Below are 17,693 nucleotides of genomic sequence, written 5' to 3'. Positions count from 1 at the left end.
TTTTCAAAATGTGAGGGTTCCTCTCTTGCTCTCCTACTAACCCAGCTGACAACGCTGTCTCTGAGGAGAGCAAAATCACTTGGTGACCACCAAACAGGCCCCAGAGGCAAAAACTCCTTATCTGAGGAATTTAGAAGGGAGCAAAGACCACCTGGTGACTATCAAACCAGCCATCCAGAGGCAAAACTCCTTATCTGGGGAAATTAGAAGTAATTAGACTTCCCTGTTATCTAAAGCCCTAAAAGATAGTGCAATGCAGGCTTACTTAATCTGCAGATTTTGTCAAACCTGGTTAAATGTGGGATTTTATTTTTCAAAGAATCCTTGCTAATAACGCCTGAGAAACGTGGTTTTTAAAAAAGTACTGGTGGCCGGGCATGGCGGCTCACACCTGTAACCCTAGCACATTGGGAGGCAGAGGTGGGTGGATTGCCTGAGCTTAGGAGTTTGAGACCAGCCTGGGCAACAGTGGAACCCCATCTCTACTAAAATACAAAAAATTAGCCTGGCGTGGCAGCGTGCACCTGTAGTCACAGCTATTCAGGAGGCTGAGGCAGGAGAATTGCTAGAATGCGGGAGGCGGAGATTGCAGTGAGTTGAGATTGCACCACTGCACTGCAGCCTGGGCAACAGAGCAAGACTCAGTCTCTAAAACAAAACAAAACAAAAGGTGAGAAATTTAGACCTTGGGCAGGTTGCTTAACCCCTCCAAGACCTCAGGATCTCTCTTATCTCCCCACCACCAACACCATTTCTCCCATAAAAGCTGAAATTCCTTTATCTGCCTAAGATTCAGACCCACCAAAGAGAATCCTTGCTTTTTGTTCTCCTCTCTGTAAAAACAAGTATGTAACCACACCTGATCAAACCCTTATATAAAAATGTGTCCAAGGAGCATCTACATTTCAAGGAGAAAAACTTATAGATTACTCTCCATTTCAGATTTGTTCTTTCTCCCTGGTAATCCCCTCAACAGAATTCCTCTTCTCCCCTCCTCTCATACCTGTTTTAGGGATCCAAGCCCCCATGCTTTCTGTAACCTCAAGACTGGATACAAGATTTTGCACCTCTCTGGGAGATTCGGTCTGATGGTGTCTGCGTATGTACACTAATAAATGTATGAGCCCAGGCGAGGCGGCTCATGCCCAGCACTTTGGGAGGCAAAGGCGGGTGGATCACCTGAGGTCAGGGGTTCGAGACCAGCCTTCCCAATGTGGCCAAACTGCATCTCTACTAAAAGTACACAAATTAGGCTGGGCTTGCTGGCTCACACCTGTAATCCCAGCACTTTGGGAGACTGAGGCAGGCAGATTACGAGGTCAGGAGTTCAATACCAGACTGGCCAACATGGTGAAACCCTGTCTCTACTAAAAAAGTGCAAAAATTAGCTGGGCATGGTGGCTCATGCCTGTAATCCCAGACACTTGGGAGGCTGAGGTAGAATTGGTTGAACTGGGACCCAGGAGGCAGAGGTTGCAGTGAGCTGAGATTGTGCCACTGCACACCAGCCTGGGCCAAAGAGCGAGACTCCATCTCAAAAAAAAAAAATTAACTGGGTGTGGTAGCAGGCACCTGTAATCCCAGATACTTAAGAAGCTGAGTGAGCCGGGAGAATAGCTTGAACCCAGGAGGTGGAGGTTGCAGTGAGCCGAGATCGAGCCATTGCACTCCAGCCTGGGAGACAAGAGCGAAACTTTGTCTCAAAAAAAAAGTGTGTGAATTTTTTCTTATTAGTCTGCCTCATGGCAGTGATTTTTCAGTGAACCTTCAGAGACCACTACTGTTAGCAATTTTACACTGGGTTACCCAGGGAAAGGTCAATGCTATTTCAGAGTGCGAGACATCCCTCCATCCTATCCCCTCTCTGTGCCCTACCTGGTTCTATCCAACCTTCCCTTTTTTATCTTCCCATCAAAGGTTGAGTTTCCAAATTTGAGGTTTTTGCTGGAATGAACTTTCCCAGCCCAGCACATCTATAAGAGCAGGCTTCTCTGAGAGTTAGGATTTTCTCTCCCTCTACCATCCCAGTAAATTTGACCATTCGTATTTCAAATGTCCCCCAACCCTGGAGGTTTGTTTGTTTTTTGTTTTTGAGGCAGGGTCTCACTTTGTCACCCAGGCTGAAGTGTGGGGGCACAATCACGGCTCACTGCAGCCTCTACCTCCCCGGCTCGAGCAATCCTGGTTCCTCAGCTTCCCAAGTAGCTAGGACTATGGGCACACACCACAATGCCTGGTTAATTTTTTTTTTTTTTTTTTTTTTTTTGAGACAGAGTTTCACTCCTGTTACCCAGGCTGGAGTGCAATGGCGCGATCTCGGCTCACCGCAACCTCCGCCTCCTGGGTTCAGGCAATTCTCCTGCCTCAGCCTCCTGAGTAGCTGGGATTACAGGCACGCGCCACCATGCCCAGCTAATTTTTTGTAGTTTTAGTAGAGACGGGGTTTCACTATGTTGACCAGGATGGTCTCGATCTCTTGACCTTGTGATCCACCCGCCTCGGCCTCCCAAAGTGCTGGGATTACAGGCTTGAGCCACCGCGCCCGGCCTGTATTTTTTATAGAGATGAGATTTTGCCATGTTGCCCAGGCCGGAGTCGTCATTTTTATAACAATTCTCTTGTCTATCATTATCTCCCTCTCACACTTACCCAGCTCTCAGGATTAGGGTTAGGATTCCCACCCTATACCTGTGTTTTTTTAAAGCCTTGTCTCTCAGGCATTAGCAAGCATTCCTTGAAAAATAAAATCCCACATTTAAACAGGTTTGGCAGAATTAGCAGATTATGTGTGCCTGGATTACACTATCTCTTAGCATATTCAAATCTCTTAAAAGTCCCGCAGGAAAGAGACACAGCATTTCCCAAACTGCACTACCCAGCTCTGCCACCTTCAACTCATCCTTGGCAGTGGGAAGCCTCTGGTACCCACCATTCAGATATTCAGAACTGAAGACTCACAAACTCACTCCTTAATTAAACTCATCAAGACAAGTTCTGCCTTGATTTGAGCCCATCCTAAGAGTTTAGACGGGGAGAAGTCACAAAACCAGTTTTGCAAGGCCATGGACCCTCAGTGGTTGCCCAGGACAGCACGCCTTTCTCACCTGCCCTCCAGGACTCTGGACATAACCAGCAAAAGGGTCCGGTCACTGGCTGCTTGTAGAAAGAAGCCATGGTCAGGTGCGGTGGTTCACGCCTATAATCCCGGCATTTTGGAAGGCCAAGATGGGAGGATTGCTTGAGGCCAGGGGTTCAAGACCAGCACGATCAGCATAGTGAGAACCCATATCCAAAGAAAAGGAAGGAGGGGAGGGGAGGGAGGGAGGGAGAGAAAGAAGCCATAACAACAAAAGTAAGGTGTGATAAGAGGGCCAGATTTTATTATCCATGTCAGCAAGGGGATGAGCGGGCAAAAAAAAGTCCAGTCTACAATTTGTGGAGGGAATACAGAAGAAGCAGGGGCACTCGGAGGTGTCAGCTCCAAATACCAGACCGTGTTTTTCCATCACCTGCTATTGTGTTGGACCCGCCTCTGTGTCAAGGCATCTGGGGTCATCGTGTCCATCTCCGTGTGTCAGAGGAGGTTAATAATCACCAACACATATCGAGCACTGACTGTGCAGAAGGCACTGGGCTGAACCCTCTATATACATGGTGCCCATCTAGGTACTGCTATTCCCATTTTACAGATGAGGCTAAGGAGGGCCAATGGGGTGGGGAATCGCTAGAATGACAGCTAGAGAGCACCCTAAATCCTTTCCTCCTAAAATAACAGCATGAAAAAGGGAACTAACATTTATGAATACCCACTATGAACCAAGTGCTTTTTATTTATTTTTTTTTTTTAATTTTTATTTTTTGAGAGAGTCTCACTCTGTGGCCCAGGCTGGAGTGCAGTGGCACGATCTCCACTTACTCCAACCTCCACATCCTGGGTTCAAGGGATTCTCCTGCTTCAGTTTCCTGAGTAGCTGGGATTACAAGCATGTGCCACCATGCACGGCTAATTTTTGTCTTTTTAGTAGAGATGGGATTTCGCCATATTGGCCAGGCTGGTCTTGAACTACTGACATCAAGAGATCTACCCAACTCGGCTTCTCATAGTGTTGGGATTACAGGAGTGAGCCTCAAGCCCGGCCACCAAGCGCTTTTTAAACATAAATTCCATTGCATTCCATTGCAATCAAACGGCAATAATTGCTACCATTTATTGAACACTCTGCCGAGGGGTCACTGAGTCCTCTCCAAGGCCCCATAAGGTAAGCACTGTTGTTATGCATGCCCATTTGAGAGGTGAAGAAACTGAGGCTTAGAGAGAAACGACTTGCTGTAAGTCACCCAGCAGGTAATACAGCGGGCAGAATTGAGATTTGAACTCAGGTCTGAACGTCAGACTCCTAAATCATTGCTTTAAAGATGTGTTAGGTAGACCCAGAGCTGCATTTCATTTAGGGCTAACTATTCCCCACTCCTCAGGCAAGACCCTTCTGAAGAATCTGCCCAGTGCTCTGCGAATGATGAGGCTTTTCAGTCTGGCTTGTAGCAACAGGCACTCTTCCCAGGACTATGTGAGAGGCTGTTTCCTCTAATCCCCTCAGATGGTGTCCCCAGCCTTGTGTGATGTCCTCCCAGTCCCCATCAGCAGTCAGCTGAACCCTCAAGGGGACCTCCACAAACCATCGTTGAGGACCCACCCACCCAGGGGATAAGGCAGCAGGTGCTGACCGCTTTCTCTGTGCCAGGGGCTTTATACTTAATCCTCCAATAACTCTCCGAAGCTGTGCTGTCCAGCACAACAGCCGTGAACCACAGGCAGTTACTTCCACCTAAATTAATTAAAATTGAATAAAATTTGAAAATCAGCTCCTCTGTCACACCAGCCATAGTGCAAGTGTTCAATCACCATGTGTGGCTAGTGGCCACCACCCTGGTGTCCATGTGTCCATTACGGCAGAAAGTTCTAGGGAATAGCAATTCAGCCCCAATTCACAGGTGAAGAAACTGAGGCTCTGGCTCCGGCACCTGTATGACAAAGCCAGGATGGCACCCTGGCCTCTGATTCCAGCCACTCTGATTCCAAACTGCCTCTTCTACAAAGGCCCACCATGGAGCTCAGCTCCAGGGACAGAAAGACAGATAAACACAGAGGAGCCCAGCTGAGCATCAGAGAGAGACAGGTCACAGAAAACAACAGTAGAGTGTGACAGCCCTCAGGATCTGTGGGCTCAGGGACATTTTGCTGAGAACATCTCCCCTCCTCTCTTCATTCCCTCGGACAACAAAACTCTCCAGATCTGCATTCACCAAACGGGAACCACTGACCACATGCGGCTACTGAACCCTTGAGATGCGTCTGGTCTGAATCGTGTTGCAAGTGCAAAACACACACCAGATTTCAATGAGGTGCCAAAAAAGACTCAACTATCTCATTAATAATTTTTTAATTAATTACATGCTGACATGATCGTTCTCCACGATACTGGGTTAAAGTGTATTAATTACTATAATTAATGTTCCCTGCTTCTTTTTACCTTTTGAATGCAGCTGCTAGAAAACTTAATTATATCTGCAACTTGCAGTACATTTCTAGTGGTTGCCGCTTCTCTGAAGGTCCCAATCCCTGTGCTCTGCAAGAGGCCACAGAGTGGAACCAGAACAGAAATCTACAAGAGTCCAAGTGAGAGACACACTGCTCTAGGCTTGGTCTCTGCAGCTGTGCATGGGCTCAGGCTGTTCATCCTCTACCTTCTGCACAGGGGGTGCTGGAAGCTGTGCATCAGAGGTCTAGGTGCACAGATGGGGAGCCATAAGCAAGTGACTGGTCTTTTCTGTTTCCTCCTCTGTAAAATAGAAATAGCAATTATCCCTGCCTCCTGGAGTTGTTGTAGAGATTAAGCAAATTAATGAATGTAAAGTGCCTGTCCCATAGTTGGTGCTTAATAGAGGACTATGATTTCCAACCAGGGACAATGTTATCACTCCTTCAGGGTCTCTGGTAGTGTCTAAAGACATTTTGGGATGAGGAAGGAGGCAGAAAGGAGGTTGTTACTAGCATCTAGCGGGTAGAGGCCAGGGATGCTGCTAAAATCCTGCAATGCACAGGACAGCCCTCACCAGAGTTATCCACCAAATGTTAATAGGGCCAAGGTTCAGAAACCTAAGGCAATGGCTAGCATTGTGATTAACATGATGAACACCTGTGGAAATGACCTAGTGTAAAGTCCAATCGTGAATGGGACCCCGTCTCTGAAAAAGATGAAAAAATTAGCCAGGCGTGGTGGCACATGCCTGTAGTCCCAGCTACTCAGGAGGCTGAGGTGGGAGGATTGCCTGAGCTCAGGAGTTTGAGGCTGCAGTGAGCCGTGACCACACTACTGCCCTCCAGCCTGTAGGAGACAGAGCAAGACCCTGTCTGATATGGGTTGGCTGTGTCCCCACCCAAATCTCATCTTGAATTGTAGCTCCCATAACTCCCATATGCTGCAGGAGGAACCTGATGGGAGGTAATTGAATCACAAGGGTGGGTCTTTCCCATGCTGTTCTCATGATAGTGAATAAGTATCATGAGATCTGATGGTTTTATAAATGGAGTTCCCCTGCACACGCTCTTGCCTGCCGCCATGTCAGACGTGACTTTGCTCCTCCTTTGCCTTCCGCCATGAGTGTGAGGCCTTCCCAGCCATGTGGAACTGTGAGTCCCTTAAACTTCTTTCCTTCATAAATTACCCAGTCTTGGGTATGTCTTCATTAGCAATGTGAGAACAGACTAATACCCCACCTCTAAAAAATAAAAATGAAAGTCCAATCATGAGATGGTAGACTTCACGAAGGCAGAAATTTTTGTCAGTCTTGATCACTGCTGTATCTCCAGTGCCTAAAAGAGTGTCTGGTGCATAGTAGGAGCTCAGGATATATTTGTTGAATGAAGAGACAAATGAATAAAATGGCAGGGCTGCTTGTTGTCAAAGTCTCATGTGGTCACAGTCAGAACATTCTGATCTGTACGTATATGAATATAAGAAATATTTGCCGACTACTATGTGATGTGCTCTGTGCCACACACTGGAGGTATGATGGTGTAAACAAGACCTAAAGGTAGAGCTCAGTCTTATGGGTAAATCTGACAGATGAACAGGCAATTCTGGAGTCCCCTCTATAGCTTCCTGCTGGAGTTCTTTGATTGATGGGGAGCTCATTACCTCACAAGGCAGCATACTCTGTGATTCTTATAAGAATATTCTTGGCCAGGCATGGTGGCTCACACCTGTATTCCAAGCACTTTAGGAGGCTGAGGCAGGTGGATCACCTGAGGTCAGGAGTTTGAGACCAGCCTGGCCAAAATGGCAAAACCTCATCTCTACTAAAAATATAAAAAAATTAGCCAGGCATGGTGGCACCTGTCTGCAGTCCCAGCTTCTCAGGAGGCTGAGGCAGGACAATTGCTTGAACCAGGAGGCAGAGGTTGCAGTGAGTCGAGATTGCACCACTGTACTCCAGCCTGGGTGACAGAGTGAGATTCTATCTCAAAAAAAAAAATTACCTTTACCAGAGACACCCACAACCACCAGGGGCCAGGGTGCAGTCACCTGAGCTGAGAGGCCTTGTCATCCCAAAGCCTCACTCTGTGCCCAGTCACCTGCCCCATGCCTAGCTCGGGAGGCCCCCATGGCTAACAGCCCAACCAGCTGCCTGCTCCCTTCTCATCTCTGCCTGACAAGCCAGGCTGGCTGAGTCACAGGCTCAGCTTCTTCCAACCCACGTGGGGTCTGGGTCTATGCCAGGGGGATGAGCTGCCTGCCAGAGTGCCCGCAAGACAGACCAAAAAGAGCCCATGAGCTTCACTGAGGATCAGACCTAAGAACATTCTGGAATCCCATGCTCCAGTTTGGAGCTCCCAGAGGGCCAGATGGCAGCAGACGGGTATGTCATTCTACCAGTGAGAAAACCAGGGCATCCAATGTATTGGGGGTAACCTGTTTTGCCTGAGAATAGTAATATAATAATTATTATTGCTGTATGTTGTCATGGTTAATTATTGCTATTTATTGTCATGGTTAATTCTTAAAGCGGACAGCTTTGTCTGTTTTGGTCACTGCTATATCCCCACTGACTAGAACAGGACCGGGTACACAGTAGGTGCTCAGTGAGTTCTTCTGTGGAATAAGTGCATAAACAACAATAATAATAGCTACCTCTATTTGTCGAGCACATAACACAAGGAATTACTATTTATTTTTGTGGGACTTTTACATTTGTCGGTCTCCACCACAAAGGCACGAATGACCGACTTTGTTTTTTCTTTCGTTTTTTTGAGACGGAGTTTCACTCTTGTCACCCAGGCTGGAGTGCAATGGTATGTTCTTGGCTCACAGCAACCTCCACCTCTGGGGTTCAAGTGATTCTCCTACCTCAGCCTCCCGAGTAGCTGGGATTACAGGCATCCGCCACTGCACCCGGCTGATTTTTCTGTATTTTTTTAGTAGAGATGGGGTTTCACCATGTTGGCCAGGCTGGTTTCAAACTCCTGACCTCAGGTGATCTGCCCGCCTTGACCCCCTAAAGCTCTGGGATTAGAGGTGTGAGCCACTGCACCTGGTCAACTGGCTTTGTTTTTACAAGAATATTGTTCCTGTAAAAATTATATCCCCAGCACAGTGACCCATGTCTAGTAGGTGCTTGATAAATGTTGTTGAATTAAGAGGCAGGTGCTGAGTATCACCTCATTTATTTTCACGAAGCCTAGGCAGGGTGGGAGCACCTGGGAACACGTTTTTAGAAAGGAGAGATTGAGACTAGAGAACGAAATGGTTTCTGAAGGTCATGCACTTTGTGAGATTCAGATTGGAGCTAGAATCTGAACCCTGTGCACTTGTGGAAGCTGTGAGCTCCTTGCTGCTGGGTCCCACTCTCCAGTAATAAAGAGAAGGAAAGAGTCGGGGGCCTTTGGGAAGGGATCCCAGGGCAGACTGGGGCTACTTCAGTACTTCCTCATCCTGCCCTGTGAACCCAAGTCACAAAGCTTTTTCCATGTGGTGTCCTATTTGGGGTTCACAGCAGCTGCAGCAAAGCCCAGAGAGGTGGAGCAACTTGCTCAAGGTCACACAGCAAGTTGGGCACAGGTCTTCTGACTCTATGTCCAGTGCTCTTTCTCCTAAACCCCAAACCATGGCTCAAACCTGGAGCCCTATTATCAGCAGGAACACATGTGGGTCAGGGAAGAAGGCTGTATTTCAGCAGTGGGCTTTATTTTCCCTGGCAACCTGGCCCAACCCACCTAGTGGCAAATCCACGTTCCATACTTTGCTATGTGACTTTGAGAACTGGCTTCCCCTCACTGAGCCTCAATTTTCTCTTCTCAAAACTGGGGATGATATCTACTTTGCTGGTGGTGATGAAAATCCCTGACTCCATGTCAGATAGAGCTGGATGTGCATTCTGGCTCTTCTGCTGTGTGACCCTGGGTAAGAAGCTTAGATTCTCTGTGTCTGTTTCTTCATCTTGCAAAGTGGGTTAATAAATACCCACCTTTTGGGGGCACATGAGATTCCAGCCTGGCACATAGTAAGTGTCCAATAAAAGATAGTTCACAGGATCCTTTGTGACTGCCATGGGTGGCCTCACTCAGGATCCGGCAGGCACAGCCTGGTCCCTGCAGACCCAGCACTCTCACTCCTGGCTGCCCCCAGCCAGCTGGGGGAAACCTGAGCCACCCTCCTCCTGGGCAGACGCTGCCACTGCCGCTGCCACCTCTAAATGTAAGAAAGGTCAGAGCCTGGGGAAGCCAGGGCCGTGCCATGGAGGCAGCCGGCAGGAGAGGAAGGGAGGGCTGGCCGGCGACTGCCTGACTGCCCTTGTCTCTCCTGGGGAGGCCTGAACTGGCCTGGTCTGGGTGCAACCCCCCTGCCCAAGGCTTGGCCTCCCAACCCGGCAGAGCCGCCTCCCAGCCTGCCCCTGGGGAGGGGCCACCTGGTGTCAATTAAACCCCAGTCGCACTCGGCCTGCACCACGCCAGGCGGCTGATTAGTGCCGCTGGCCTCTCCAGATGGGGAGCACTGTCTGAGAGGGGGCGACCACCACCATGCCAGGGTGAGGCCTTGCTGGAGCTGGTGAGTACCCAAGCGGGGGCTCAGCTCCCCAGGCAGGAGGACCTGGTGTGCCCAGGCTAGGCGTCGTGGGGTGGGGGCTCACTGTGGGGCTCATTTTCCTGCAGCGTTTCAGGGCCTCACAGCATCCCTGACCCCTGCCACCTCAGCCTTACATGAAGGGTACCCAAGGGGAACCACAGGCCAGCCCCGTGTCCTTCCCCTTGGGCCATGCAGCCACTGGAGCACCCGCAGACAGTGTCAGGAGACCTGATGGGTGAATGAGGGAGCAGTCGGCACAGATGAGGCTTTTGGGTTTCGACTCTGCCCTCATCACCCCCAACAGCCAGTTCTCCCTGCTGGCCTGTCTGGGACTCTAAGGTCTGGTCCCTTCAACCTGCCCGCCCCAGAGCTCATGCTGTGGGTGGCACCATTGCTCGGCTGGCATGAGACCCCTGCGGGAAGCAGGCGTGGAGAAGCTGCTGTACTGAAGGCTCAGGGGGAGGCCATGCTCTTCAGAGTGCCACATGGCCTGGGGCACTGCTGAGGGCCAAGGAGGGCCCTGGCCACAATCCACAGATGCTTTTAGGGACACCAGTCCAGCCGGCACACCAGGCCACTCTGCACACTGAGCCACCTCCTGGTTCCCAGTGGGGAGTCAATCCCAGCAGGGACAGAGGAGGAGGTGGCTGCCTGCCCATGGGCAGATGTGGGCGGGAGGGACAGAGAGGGAAAACTCGCCGGTGCCTCCAGGAAGTGAGGGGACACATAACTCGTCCTTGAGCCTGCACTTGCTGTAAATGCTGAGCCTCAGCTCCTGGCTGGGAGAGGTTCCGTTATCCATGAGAGGGTCCCCCGTGGTGACAGACAGTGTTATTGCTTGGTGGTACCACACGGTGGTCTGTGGCCACTGCCTGCTTGGGGCGGAGGCAAAGTGTGTTTGAGACAGGATGGCAGGGCCTGGCCTGGGGAGATGGGACATAGCTGCGTGTACGTCGTCCACATGCACGTGCTGTCTAGGGTGCGTTTACCCATGCATGTCCCTGTAGCCCATTCTGTCCAGCAGGGCGTAGTGCCTGCTCTGTGTGTGTGTGTGTGTGGTGTGTGTGTGGGGGGCGGGGTGTGGTTGCATTTGATGCCAAAGCCATGTAGAGGAGGGCTCCATGACAGTGTCACAAAATCACTGCAGATGGCTCCTTCCAGTTCAGTCTATCTGGGGTGTGAGTGTTTCTCTAGAGCAGCATCTGAGAGCTTCTGGGAGAGCCGGCTAGACACTCTCCAATTGTGTATCTTGGGGAGCTTCACCTGCTTTCTCTCCCAGATTCCTTTCCCAGCTGGCGAAGGCCAAGCCAGGCTGGTGGCTGGACCCGAGGACTGTTGAGTATAAGATGAGGAAAGGGATGGGGGCAACTCAACTGAAGCTCAGCTGTTTTCTGGGAAATATTGGATCTAGTTCATTTCTGCTCTAAATATTCATCAGAGCCCTCTGTGCTAGGGCCTGGGCCCAATGGTGAGGATCTGATAGCAAACCTAGAATGCATTCCTTCATTCCAAAAATGTTTATCAAGAAACATCTAATGCTAGATGCTGACATTACAATAAATAGATCTCAAATCTATTTATTCCTGTATTCCTTCCTTCACTCCACGGCGTTTATGGAAGATGCACTATGAGCGAGCCCTATATTAGCTCTGACAGATCTGGGCTATGGAAACCGTGACCTCTTCCAATTTTCTCAGCTGTCTTTGTACACTATGCCTGGATCTAGTGGAAATCTAGATACCTAAGAAACAGCAGGACATGGGACTCTTTTTGTAGCAAAGGATGAGGTCCCGCTTGGCAATACCATGCAGAATGTCTCCAATGTCCACCCAGAATTAGTGGCTTTTACGAGAGGCCAGGGATTATGACTGTCAGATACCTGCTTAGGCCTCTGGGAAATAACCACACCAGAGCAAAATGAGCTTCATACACCCAGGGCTTAACTTCCTTTGCCAAAGGAAAGTATGATCATTTTGATAATTAATTACTAGGCATGCCCGAGGCACTTGCTTGGGTAATTTAACAAATACTAGAAGGTACCATTTACTATGGCATGAGCTAGACACTGTGTTTAGCACCTGAGATGATTCATCATTTTTGTTTTGTGTTTTTTTCCTTCTGTTTTGTTGTTGTTTTGAGACACGTTCTTGCACTGTTGCCCAGGCTGGAGTTCAGTGGTGCAATCATGGCTCACTGTAGCCTCGACATGCCAGCCTCAAGTGATCCTCCCACCTCAGCCTCCCGAGTAGCTGGGATTACAGGTGCACAGCACCATGCCCAGCTAATTTTTGTATTTTTTGTAGAGATGGGGTTCGCCACGTTGCCCAGGCTGGTCTCTAACTCCTAGGCGCAAGTGATTGTCCTGCCTTGCCCTCCCAAAGTGTGGGGATTACAGCTGTGAGCCACTGCACTGGCCTGAGATGATTAGTCTTATTGAACTCTTGCCCAGTGCTCAGATACTAGTTCTATTACTTCCCCATTTTACAGCTACAGACACGGAGGCTAGGAGGGGCGAAATAACTTGTCCAAGATCTTTGTGACTCCAAAGTGCACACTTTCAACCTCTAGGCCACAGCTCTCCTTGAGGAGTTCCAGTCTAGATGGGACAGAAGCAATTTTCTACAAAATTTGGATGAGGCAGCGTGAGGGAGGGTGTGTTCCCCGCCAAGGGAGTGGGTAGGGCAGAAGGAAAGCACAACACACCAAAGGGCTTCTCTGTCTTTGCAGGAGCAGAGCACGTTCGTCTAAACAAAATCTTGTGGAAATTGATCAAAGCAGAGTATTGCAGGTTGAGCTATGATGGTGGTCTTTCCAACTCCCTCAGCTCAGGCTCCCTCTCACCCCCTGTATGTGGCTGAATTCTTGAGGTGTACAGGCAGCTGACAAAGCATTTTGCTATGGAGTCAAGGCCAGCCAGGGTGAACATGGCAGGTGAGGATACCTGGCAGGTAAGGAGAGAATGGCCTTGAAGATTTAGAGATCTGGGTATGAATTGAGAAACGCAGATGTCTAAGTTAGGGGAAGATGAGACATTTACTTATTCATTCAACAAACATTCACTATGCTCCTGCTATGTGCCAGGCACTGGTCTAGGATCTCCTGATGAAATAGTAGGCATAGAAAACAAAAGGGGGCTGTTTTTTTTGTATGCCTGTGTCAATCAGTCACTGACTTAGGCTGTTCCCAGTTGGGGAGGTGGGGATGGGGGGTGTCATCATCTCCCAGCAAGCCAGCTTCCTTACCTAAGGCAATTCCCAGCTGAGTCATTGCCCTGGCCTGGAAAAGGCACCATGATCATCTGCTCCACTGCCCCTGAGTAGTTCCCTCAGTGGGGGAGACAGGTGAGGGGACAGATGAGGATAGCAAGGAAGGCGCATTACTTGGATGGGGAAACCAAGAAGGGGGTGCTAGACCCAGTGTGGGAAACTTGGCCAGGAAGAGCTGGGGCCCTGAGTTGAAATCCCAGCACCACCACTTGCCCGTTGTTGACCCTGAGCCAGTGACTTTGCTCTTAGAGGCTCTGTTTCCCTAAGTGTAGGATGTGGCAGCCACCAGGGCCTTCCTTCCAGATGGTTGGGAGGACTTGCGTGTAACTCGCATAGCCCAGTTCCTGCACGTAGTAATTATGGGGGCGAAGAAGATGGTGGTGTTGGTGTGGGGGTATTGGGGCTGGGTTGGATCACAGAAGGCCTGGGTTCCCAACGAAGCTAGGTCCCTTCCCACCAGACTCCAGAGGGACCTGGGAGGCCCTGAGAGGTGAGTCAGAAATGGCTGCTGGAGGAAGGTCCCAAATGTTACCAGAACTTGGGGTCATTTGGGAGGAGGCAAGGATGGGATGTATGTGGGGAGGAGGACCTGGCTCAGGAGGGGCCCAAGGCTGAGACGAGAGCTGAGGAGGGAGGGAAGCCTTGGAATTGACTGAGCAGGGCACCCCCACATCCTCTCCCTGCACCTCACACCCACAGCCCTGAGCCCTGGCCTAGGTAGACCACCGCCTCCACGCCTCACACCCTCGTTCCATCTCATTCAGCAAATACTTCTTGATTGTTGGGATTTGAGGATGCACATGTGAATAAGACAGACAGGGCCCCTTTGCTTGAGGAGCTCAAAGTTCATGATGGGGGGATACCAAAGACAGGGAAGAAAGAGAGACATCACCCAGGGTCAGGAGAATGAGAGCATGGAGGTGTCCATTGAAATTTGGCTCCGTGTGGCCATTGGCAGCCCAGAAGGAGCAGTTTCTGGGCATCCGTGGGGCAGAGACCTGGCGACAGAGTAAGCATACACTCTGTTCTCCACCACCGCATGGCTGGGGAAGCAGGGATGCTGAACCCCTCAAAGTGGCTGTCTAATTTGAAGGACACGATGTGTGTGAGGCTCTGGGGGGGGTGAATGTGTGGATGTCAGGAGTGTGAGTGTGTGTGCATATGTGTGAGAGGTGTGTGTGTGAGAGATTGTGTACATATGTGTGAGGCTGTATGTGAGAGCAAACACATGGGAGGGTGTGTGGGACGTCTGTGTATGAGAGTTTGTGTGCATGTGAGGGATTGCTGGGGAATGTGTGTGAGGTTGTGCCTGAGTGTGTGTGTGCAGGTGTGCCTGTGTGAGGCATGTGCATGCAATGATGTGTTTAAGGGTGTGTGTGACGCTATGTTGAGTGTGTACATATGAGGATGTGTGTGTAGTGTGTGAGGTTGTGTGTGTGAGGGCTGTGTATGTGTAAAAATGTGTTTAAGGGTGTCTGAGAAGCTATGTTGAGAGTGTGCATGTGAGGGGGTGTATGTATAGGGAGTATGTATGGGGGTGTGTGTGTGTGAGGGTCATGTGCATGCAAAGATGTATTTAGGGTATGTGTGAAAGTGTGCATGTGAGGGTGTATGTGTATGGAGCGTGTGTAAAGATGTTTGAGAAGTTGGGGGTGTCTGTGTGAGGGTGTGTGTATTTAATGGTGTGTCTATGGGTGTGGAAGTGTACATGCATGTGAGAGGGTATGGCTGTGTGAGATGTGTGAGAATACATGTGGGAGGTGTGTCCTTTTGCGACTGTGTGTGAGAGAGTGTAAATCTGTGAGTGTGATACACATCTATATATTTTCACCACTTATCGACTCTTAGAGCTAGGAGGATCCAGAAGCTCACCGCACCTTCCTCACCCCACCCACGCCAGCCACCCACCCCACATGTAGCACCCTACAGCTGCATTTTCCCATTCATTATTTCCTGAGACCCTCAGCAGCCCTATGAAGATGGCTCCATCCCGTTGACAGATGTGGAAACTGAGGCCCATGAGCTCAGAAGGAGACAGTGTCAGTGTCTCTGAGTCACAGAGAATTGGTCTTTGGCCAGATAACAGCTCTGACTGTTTGTTACTCTATTTCTTCTGACTTGAGTGCTTATGTACAGAACAAGATGCCTATTCAGAGCCCACTCACGGTCATCGTATTCTTTCTTTCCTCCTTTGCTTCTGTTACTTTCCAGTATTCTTTTTTTATCCTGTTCCTCCCCTGGGTTCCACTTCCCTTCCACTTCATTAGGAATAAATGAGACTATAACTTTAACACATCCCCTGCCTCCCTCTGCCAAATGTATTTTAAAGAATCACTTTTCAATTAAGAGGAAAATTCTTACAAGAAGGTTTAAATCAAAGTAAAGTTCATCATTAAAAAACAAACAAACAGGAAAAAAAATGGGTTCACAATGCCCACCATAACTCCTCCAGAACAATGAATCATAAAGAGCCATTGAATACTTGCAAGGAAAAACAAAAGATCTTAAAGACCAAATATTTTCATAGAATCAAACCCCAGATCAGAGAAAACAAATTCAATCTTCAGGAAGCTGGTAGTGCTGTTGGCCAGTAATAGCCACAGATTTGGGAAACCAGATGTATTCTTCTACCCACTTTGCTCCTGTATTCTGAGCTCATGCCGCAAACCAACTTTCCTATTCATCATGGGCACTACTATACATATACCTAGTCCTCCAGGTGCCCATATGAGTATATAAGTGGTGACTATGTTAAATTCTGATCCCACCAAGCAAAAATCCCCCAGGCGCTGACTCATTCCTGACAAAGAAGTTAGGTGTGGATAGACTTGAGTCTTTGAGGAACTCTTGTGGCCATTAAAATCTGTGGCCTTTAGAGCATCTGAAAGATTTAGGTCACTCCTTCCAACCCTTCACACACACACACACACACACACACACACACACACCCCTACATCATCCAACCACCCATGCATCCACACATGCATCCATTCTTGCACACATGCCAACCGTTCACCTACCCATTTATCCATCCATCCATTTATGCATGTAACCATCCATCCATGTATCCATCCATCCATCTATGCATGCATCCATCTACCCATAGATGCATGCCAACCATCCATCCATGCATACATCCATCTATACATCCAGCCATCCAATCATCTATCCACCCATGCATCCATCCATCCACCCATCCAGCCATCCAACCATTTATCCACCCATGCATCCATCTAGCCATCCATTTATGCATCCATGCATCCATCCATCCACCCATGCATGCATGCCAACCATCCACCCATCTGGCTAAACTTCCATGGGTGTCATCCATCCATCCATCCATATATCTACCCATCCTATTAGTCATTTGTCTGTCATCCATCTACCTAGTCATTCATCTGTCTATCCACCCACCTGTTCATCTACTCATCCATCCATTTGCAATAGTTTATCAGTCATCACTCATCCATTCACCATTAATTTATCCATTTATCAGTTTATCTGTCTATCCATTCATCTGTCTGTGATTGGGATCCCCAAGAGCACTCACAGGCTTGATGATTCTCTAAGAGGACTCAGGACTCAGCATACAGTTATACTCATGAATTTATTCCAGTGCAAGAAACAAAGCAAAATCTGCAAAGGGAAAAGATGCATGGGGTAAAGTCCAGAGAAACCAAGAGCCAGCTTTCAAGAATCCTCTCCAAGTGGAGTCACACAAAACACACTTAATTCCTGGAGCAAGAAGCTGTGACAACACGTGTGAAATGTTTTCTGCCAGGGAAGCTCATTACAGATTCTGCACCTAAGGATTTTTATGGGGGCGGGCCATGTAGGCACACTCTATCTAAAATGCACCCAAACTCCAGACTCCCAGTAGAAAAATGGATGATTAATTTAAACCACAGTGAGCTACTCTTATCAATTCTAGGAACTTTGGAAACCCTCCCAAAATCCGACTTCCCAGTTGTGAGCCAAGGGTCAGCCTTGCAAGGAGGGTTCTCAGGAGAGTTGTCTGAAGTCTGCTGTATTAAAGCTTCCCTTCACTCCATCCTTAATCCATCACCCATTCATGTATCCATCCATCCACTGTTCTGTCCATTAGTCTGTCCACCTATCCATCTACTCATTTATTTCACCCAACATGCATTGAACATTTACTCTCATCCTGCCTTGCTGGGCTCTGAGACTGGATGAGATATGGATGAGATATGCCCCACCCACTCCCACTAAGTTCCTCACATTCTGAGTGCCTTTTAAAAGAGCATCTCATTCCGTCTCCTCCTCCATAGAGGGAGTAAGA

At 48.9% G+C, this 17,693-nt stretch overlaps 1 protein-coding gene across 2 annotated transcripts in view; it reads left to right on the top strand.

Moving 5' to 3' along the window:
• The first annotated feature begins 7,820 nt into the window (after positions 1 to 7,820).
• Positions 7,821 to 17,693, top strand: part of NOS1 (nitric oxide synthase 1) — a 228,813-nt gene continuing 218,940 nt past the window's right edge. Inside the window, exon 1 of one of the 2 annotated variants that reach the window (XM_032240963.1) lies at positions 7,821 to 7,920. The gene's annotated coding sequence lies outside the window, so the exon portion shown is untranslated. Of the gene's footprint in view, positions 7,921 to 9,579; positions 10,107 to 17,693 lie in introns of those variants that run through there. The other variant, XM_032240971.1, reaches the window with a different exon arrangement.

Source organism: Sapajus apella, unplaced genomic scaffold (genome assembly GCF_009761245.1).
Source record: "Sapajus apella isolate SASKATOON/1434 unplaced genomic scaffold, GSC_monkey_1.0 scaffold2, whole genome shotgun sequence".
NCBI classification, from domain to species: Eukaryota; Metazoa; Chordata; class Mammalia; order Primates; family Cebidae; genus Sapajus; species Sapajus apella.
The sequence above is the reverse complement of the archived record's forward strand: the minus strand, read 5'-3'. Positions and strand labels throughout refer to the sequence as shown.